Here is a 7,663-nt window from a genome sequence, read left to right as displayed (position 1 = left end):
GAGAAGTAGAGATGTGAATGAGCTAGCATGGGGTGAGACATGAAGGATGTCCAGGGGGAGTGTCCCAAGGGCATGAGGGACAGGGTGACAGCAGACTCCAAGGCTGGGTGCTGGGGAACTGTGTGTTTTCATGGGTTACTGTCTGGATGAGGAGAAAAGGCACGAGAGGTAGGGTCACTTTTCCATGCCACCCAAGACTTGGTCTTGCACCTGAGTTAGGACCTCAGGAAACAGAATGGAGGCTGGTGACAGGGAGAAGCTGGAAGCCGGAGAGGAGGGTCAGACCCGGAGGGGAAGTGAGAGTCTGAGTAGGTGTCCAGGGTTGAGGGTGGAGCCCATTTGCATTGTTGTGGAGACTCAGGGAAGGTGTGTGTGTTGAGAAGGAAGTCAGAAGAGAGGGGCTGCATGTGGGGAGGTTTGTGAGAACAGACGCCAAAGACCCACTTTCTGAGAGAAAGAAAGAACATCTGCACATAAGATGCTGTTGTTGCAACTGGTGTTGCTCACAGTTCTTGTCCCAGGAGGTGACAGTGATGATGGTGAGGACTCTGGGCACGCCCTGTGGGAGCAGAAGCATGCACGCTTACATATGCATACCTGTGTGTGCTCATGTGAGTCATGTGTGTTTGCGTGTGTGCACATGTGTGTCTGCATAGGTACACATGTTTGTGATGTGTGTACCTGTGCTTGTGCGTCTGCATGCAAGTGTTAGTAGGTATGAGCATGTGCATATAGGTGTCTGTTTGCATGTCTCTGTGTGTGTCCGTACGGCTCTTTGTATACGTGTCTATGTTTGTGCAAACACATGCAACTCTGAGTGTGTGTGTGTACATATGTGCATTTATCTCTGTGTGTGTGTGTGCACTTGTGGTGTGGGTTCCCAAGCACATTCATGGGGAGTGAGGGATGTCAGCCTTGTTTGTTCCTGAACATTCCTGATCCCATTTCTGAAGGATGGGGATGAAGCTTGGGGCTCCGGGGCAGCACATGTCTCCTGAGAGAAGTACGGCTCCCTGTCCTCTAGATTTTTGGGCCCCTCCCTGGCAACTTTCTTTGGCATCCTCTCTCCTTCCCAGTGTCTATCTGTTCTTCTGGCACAGACTTGCAAGAGCCAATCTCTTTTTGAACCATACTGACAACATCCTTTTGCAACCGTTTGTGGACACAGAATCAGGGCTCAGCTTGGCTGGATGAACTGCAGACTCGTGGCTGGGACAGCAAGACGGGTGCTTTCATTTTTCTGTGGCCGTGGTCCAGGGGCAACTTCAGCAATGAGGAGCTAATGGAACAAGAAAAGTCATTTCACACATTCTCCATGAGATTTCTCTGATATTTCAGGACCATGCCAGTCAATGGCAGCTTGAATGTGAGCTCGGGTCCCTCAGGACACGTGGGATGGAGGTGGCCTGTGTGTGTCGCCATGAATTCCTTCTCCCTCTAGGGAAGAGCCTCCTCTGGCTGCTGAACATCTCGACTCCCCATCATAAAACAGAATCACACCCGTGCGTTCAGGAGGCAGAAGCCAGACCCCGAACTTGAAAAGCTTCATGCCTTCTGCTATTTCCCCTCCTCTCCTTGACATCAGGCTGTGTTCTCCTGTCTCTCACCAGAGTCTCCCATGACCACCCCATTCCCTGGCCTCCAGCCAGAGACTCTCCTCTTCCTCACTCTGTGACTGATCCTAGAAATGTGCTTTTCTCCCCACTCAGACCCATCAGAGACATTTGTCTGTCTATGTGTTCCCTCTGCCCACTGCCTTCCCCTCACCCTTGATGATTTTATCACAGCTCCCCTGTGGAGCCCTTCCTTGTTCTCTGCCTACATCCTTCCTGTTTCTCCTCCAGCATGTGTTCCTTTCTCAGTAATTTACCTTTCTTCTGCCTCCAGCGACCACCACTTCCCCTCTGTCTGAGTCTCCACTCAAACCAAATTTGTTCCATTCTGTCCAATGCCCTCAACTTCTCCTCTGCTTCCTCCGTCCTTTGCTTCCACTCATCTCCTTTCATCTCTTTCCCTCTCCCTTTCCTGTAACTCACATTCTCTCTTCCCAGATCCCTTTCAGGTACAGCTGGCAAGAGGCTGCGATTCTCACTTTGGAGAGGCATCAGCAGGCTTCATGCAGATTGCGTATCAAGGACCAGACCTCGTGAGCTTCCAGAACACGTCATGGTGGCCATCTCCAAAGGGAGGAAGGAGAGCTCAGCAGGTCTCCAAACTATTCAATCAGTACCATGTGGCCAACTTACGAATACAAGCAAATATTAGTGACATCTGCCCCCATTTCCTCTTGGGTCTTCTTGAGGCAGGGAAGGCAGATCTTCAGCGACAAGGTCAGTCCTGCTCCCTCTCTCCAAGCATTATCTCTCCGTGCACTCATAAATTTGCACCATATTCTCAAATTTGGTGGAGTAGGGGCCAAGAGAGTCAGGGGATGATGGTGACAGGTTCCTAGAGGTGGAAAGATGTGTATTTCTAATGTGATGTGAAGACGTACCCTCTCAGTCTGAGAATACCTGTCCTGTCTCTGCAGTGAGGCCAGAGGCCTGGCTGTCCACTGGCCCCAGTCTGGGGCCTGGCCATCTGTTCCTCGTGTGCCACGTCTCTGGCTTCTACCCAAAGCCAGTGTGGGTGACGTGGATGCGGGGTGACCAGGACCACCAGGGCACCCGACGAGGCGATGTCTTGCCCCATGCTAACAGGACATGGTATCTTCAGACATCCTTGGATGTGGACGCCAGAGAGGCAGGTGGCCTGTCTTGCCGAGTGAGGCACAGCAGTCTAGGAGGCCAGGACGTGGTCCTCTACTGGGGTGAGAAAGGGTAGGGGTCCAGCTGGGAAAGGGGGTGGGTGGTCCTGAAGCAGAGCAGGAGGGTGAGATGAAACATTTGGGATTCTAGGGACTGCAGATCATAAAGGACATAAAATTAATAACGCAAGAAATGGAGAGCTGAAGCTGAGGATCCTACAGATGTGGGAGGAAGCAGAGTGTTTGGTGAAGTGTCCATCTCTGAGCAGGGATGGGAGAGGAGAAAGAGGAAGGGTGGTTGGTGAGGCAGAGGGTGACAGGAGCAAAAAGGACCAGGTAGGTGCAGGTCAACCCGGGGTGGATGGGAATTGACACCGTCTGCACCAAACCCACAGAGCAGCACCACTCGGTGGGCTTGGTCTTCCTGGTGGTGATCGTGACCCTGGTGCTTCTGGCAGGTCTTGTGTTCTGGCTCTGGAAGCGTCGGTAAGTCTGGAACCACCTTCCTGCTCTTTCCCATGCGTCTCCTTACCTTCCTCTCTGTCCTCAGCCATCTTCCTCCCCGTGCCCCTCTCCCTGCTGTCCTCACCTACACCCACTGCAGAGCAATTTCCAATTTGATCTTCCCAGGAAAATGCACTGGAGACATCGGTTCACTGGCCTCCCTTTAGAGCAAGATCCCGGCAGCCCAGGAGTCAGGACTTACTTAAACCCAGCTCAGTGGTGATGGATTTGCAAGTCTCTGTGTGCAACTTTTGTCTTTTCTCTCTGCTCGATGATGGGTTGTCAAGATGAGTTAAGCGTAATTTAGCAGGATTTCTTGTTCTGACCTGATGCTGGGGCTTAAATCTCTAGTTTATCTCAGAGTAAAATGAAGTCTGAGTACCTCCATGGGTCACAGGCATCTGTGTCACTTCCTCCAGGGAGGCTTCCCTGATCCACAAGAGGAAGCGGTCTCTGCCTGGTGTGAATTTCTGCCACTTTAACCTGCACTGTGGGTAATCTGCGCCTCACTTCCCATCCTTTTTGCCCCACATTTACATCCTTTTTCCCTTCCAATTCCTAGGTCTCTTGAGTGCAAAGCCCGTGTCTTTTTAATATTTGCATCCTTGACAAGGAGTCTCATCTGCATGGAATATGCCCTTAATAAAAGTCTGTGTTGAATTGATGCCAATTTCATAGTTTTTTCTTCTTTTGCCTCCTGTCGTGTTTGTAGTAGTTGAGACGTTTGATGTTCTTCTTGTTAAAAGTCTTTTCACTTTGTCTGGAGACTTGATACTGTTATGGTTCCTTGGTAACATCTCTGAGCCTCTGAGGAGAATACAATTTTGTCTGTGGATATTTCTATTTAAACACAGGCATCTGTTGGAGTGGACCTGTTGTGGATGAAAGGAGGAGGGCAGATGCAGGTCCTGGTTGTTTGAGTGGCTCAGGAACAGCAGCAGAGCTGTAACCTTGGGGCTTGTTGGCAATATAGGGGCTTGGCCTCAGCTGAGGTTCACTGCATCACAATTTGCATTTTAGCAAAACCAGCAGGGGATTCACAGGTGCATAAATGTGGTGCCTGAGAGGTAGCAGTGTGAGTGCATCCCTGGAGGGAAACAAGTGGGTCCCAAAAAGCCAGTAAGAGTGTTGTGCTCAGGAATGAATGGGAGCCTGGCAGGGAGAGGGCATACAGAGCATCCTCACATTCGTGGCTGCTGTGTCACAGTCCCTGAGGACACGGAGTCAGCCACATGAGCCGTTGCTCCTGGGGGAAATACAGGGTTCCGATCTTTGAAACCTCTGCTCACAACACTTGCCCACTGATACACACATAGCCTTGTTTCATGTGTCTTTTTGTTTTAAGACAGTATATATATATATATATATATATATATATATATATATACACACACGTTTTTTCCCCAAATAATATTGTATGCTCTATTTCCCTATAGTGAAATACCAGCTCAGAAGTGTGTGACATTTCCAGGCCTGGTTACTGTCATCGCCAGTGTCTTCATCTTTCAACCTCACACCTATGCTGCCCACGATGCTTTTAGAAACAAACAAACTAGAAATCATCATCTTCTGAATCCTTGTATTAACTCTTTACCCCCTTTTTTGTGGCATCATCATAGCATTCTAGATGTTACTCTAGCACTTTCTGAGTCAGCTCCACATAGACATCAAGAATTTCCTTTTCCTTTTCCTGGATTTACCGCATTGTTGATTCATTACCACTGAACTCAAAGGCACAGGACTCTGCATCGCGAGCCTGAGCAGGACCTACCTGCACAGGAGTTTTGTCAGTGAGGCTCATCTCACCTTCTTGTGTTTAGGAACACCAGTCAGCCCTGCAGCTCTGGGCTTCAGGGCCTTTTGAAACACTGAAATCGCCAGGAAAGTGCATGTAAATGCAGAAAATGTGGCACCAAATAGACACTGAAAAGGACACATGTTTACAGTGTGGGACTTACCATGGAAATGCAGAGCAGCAACTTGTTCAGCCTCACAGGACACATGCAATGGGTGACACATATCAGAGCACTCACCCTGCCATTCATTATGAGTAGCAGTGAGCTGGTGGGTCTGGGGGTTACAAATCAATGTCACTAGGTGTGTCCATTAGCACAGACAGCCTCCGTAGATATTGAAGATGGATCTTTGTGACTGATTGTTTCAATGGCAGTGCTAGTGCAGATGTCCATGGTTGGACTTCAGTTACTCTAGTGTTTTAACTACCTGCACAAATCATTCTCAAGCCCCGATCATGCAGAAGGGACATTTTGAGTGGAAAGTAGCTGGGGAAGAAAAGATCATCACTGTATTTGGAGCTTAAAAGTTTTGCTTTCCTATTTGATTATGGTTTTCATTGTTGTTTCTATCTGCTCCCCTAGTGTAGCAGCTTATTCCGATTCAACTTGAGAAAAGGCACAAGTTCTAATTTGTTAAGGGCTTAAAGAAAGGGCTCAGGGCAGGAGAACATCCAGAGGGACCAAGTGCAGGCTCTCACTGCTGCTCATATGGACCTTCTGGAAAATTAAGTTGAGATGGAAGAGGTGGCAAAGATGAAAAATACAGGATGGGGGCACGCAAATCACAGGACTTCTGTCTTCTCATTTGAATTAGACTAGTTACTTCTTCTCTTTGTTCTTGTCCACTTTGTTACCCTCACATGGCCACCATGTGGTTTTTTGTTGGTTGACATTATCCTCATTCACAGCCCTGGCTACGATCTCCTTGAGTCAATTAGGAGAAAGCACCCTTGCTGATGTGACAGGTTGAAGGATGGACAGGTGACATTGAGTTCAGCTAAGTCATCAAAGAGATGCCAGTTGTCTTCATTCAGAGTGATGGTTCAGAGCCAGGCACTGGCTCTAGGTGACCAAGTCAGTAGAAGATGGATTCTTACAGTTAATCAGGGGAAAGAGATCCTCCTTTTTTGGTCCTGGACAGTAACATCTGGGAATCAAGCTTGAAACAATTAAAATCTATTTGCAACACCAGAGAGGCAAGGATGAGGAAGAAACCTGTACGCAAAAGACAGAGAAATTTTATACATGAAAATTTCCCAGAGAGTACATCCAGAGTGTTCTCACTATGGGGAAGATAAAGAAAAGAAAAGAAAAAGAAACAGGATGGTTAGGGAAGAGGAACTAAGATCTTAGGGTGTTACATATGCACCCGACTTCTAATGGATCCCCAGTATCTAAGACAGGGCTTGCAAGTGATAGGAGCTCAATGAGTATTTCTGAATGATTGAATAATTTGATCCAGGCATAGAATTATTCCTAAAAATTATGGAGATATCAACATAAATTTTTTAAGCTTAAGAAAGCATTAGTTGTAATCATACTTGATGAAATGAGAATCTTACACAATTTTCTTTAGAATAAGCCATATGCTAATAATCATGAAGTTCACACAAAAGATCCTAGTGCAAATCTCCCATTACTTGTAATAAGAAACTATGAGAATTTGTAACACACGGAGTTAATAGAGTGTTCTGGAATCGTGTTCCCAGATTCTCTTCTTAGTATTCCTGCTAGAATGTTCCATGGTTGTCTTATCATGAACTGGCCTCTGCTAGACACGCTGAACTACTTTATGGTGTCCTAGAGTGTTTACAGGCTCTTCAATATTTCTTGGTGCTTTATATCATCTGGATAATGTGTTTGGGCTATGTATCTTGTTATTTCTTGGTTGACCAGTAAATGGATATAACCTCAGGCAAATGTAAGGAGGAAAATAGTTGTGGGGCAAGTTTTCATTGTAACATAGACAGAAAAAACTCATTCCAAAGACTCAAGATTTTGAAAAGCTGCATGATCAAATTCACTTGTTGAATCCATTATCACCAGGGAGCATAAAGAAAGCTGACAGGCAGCAATCAGCAACCCCCTCCCCCCCCCCCCCAAACTACAGGTGGGATATGTGTGACATTCCTCAGGCACCTCTGGCTGCCCAAGAACAAAGAAAAGGAGGAAAACAAATGGTTAACTGATAAGATCGCAGTCCTGTAGGACATGAGTCTCCATCAGTTTAGAAATATCTTAGTGAGTTGCAAGAAAAAGGCAGTCTTATCAATAGCCTCATCTCCAGAAACCTATAGACTCAGTTTCCTGGAGCCCCAACATCACCCTTCATAGTGATAAGGGGAGGATAGGCAAGAAGGAAATGGCAGGTGAAATTAAATTTCCTTTATGACCTAACGGCCCATTGACAAATACTTGGGCCAGGCAGAGTAAAACATTTCTCCAGGAACTGCCTACTGTCTTAATGCTAATTCTTTGCTAGAAGGAAAACAACCTAAGCTTGCCAATAGCTAGGCCTCCAGTATCCTGTGAGTTGTTCTTTAGCATATAACAATCTCATTGGAAACATCCCCTCCACTTTGTCTCCCCCAGCTCCCAAATATATAACCAGTCTCTC

At 47.0% G+C, this 7,663-nt stretch overlaps 1 pseudogene; it reads left to right on the top strand.

The window, feature by feature from the left end:
• Nucleotides 1–478: 478 nt before the first annotated feature.
• Nucleotides 479–3,236, top strand: LOC125155448 (T-cell surface glycoprotein CD1a-like; annotated as a pseudogene).
• Nucleotides 3,237–7,663: the final 4,427 nt, after the last annotated feature.

This window comes from Prionailurus viverrinus, chromosome F1 (assembly GCF_022837055.1).
Source record: "Prionailurus viverrinus isolate Anna chromosome F1, UM_Priviv_1.0, whole genome shotgun sequence".
NCBI classification, from domain to species: domain Eukaryota; kingdom Metazoa; phylum Chordata; class Mammalia; order Carnivora; family Felidae; genus Prionailurus; species Prionailurus viverrinus.
Note: the sequence above shows the minus strand (reverse complement) of the source record. Positions and strands in the feature narration are given on the sequence as shown.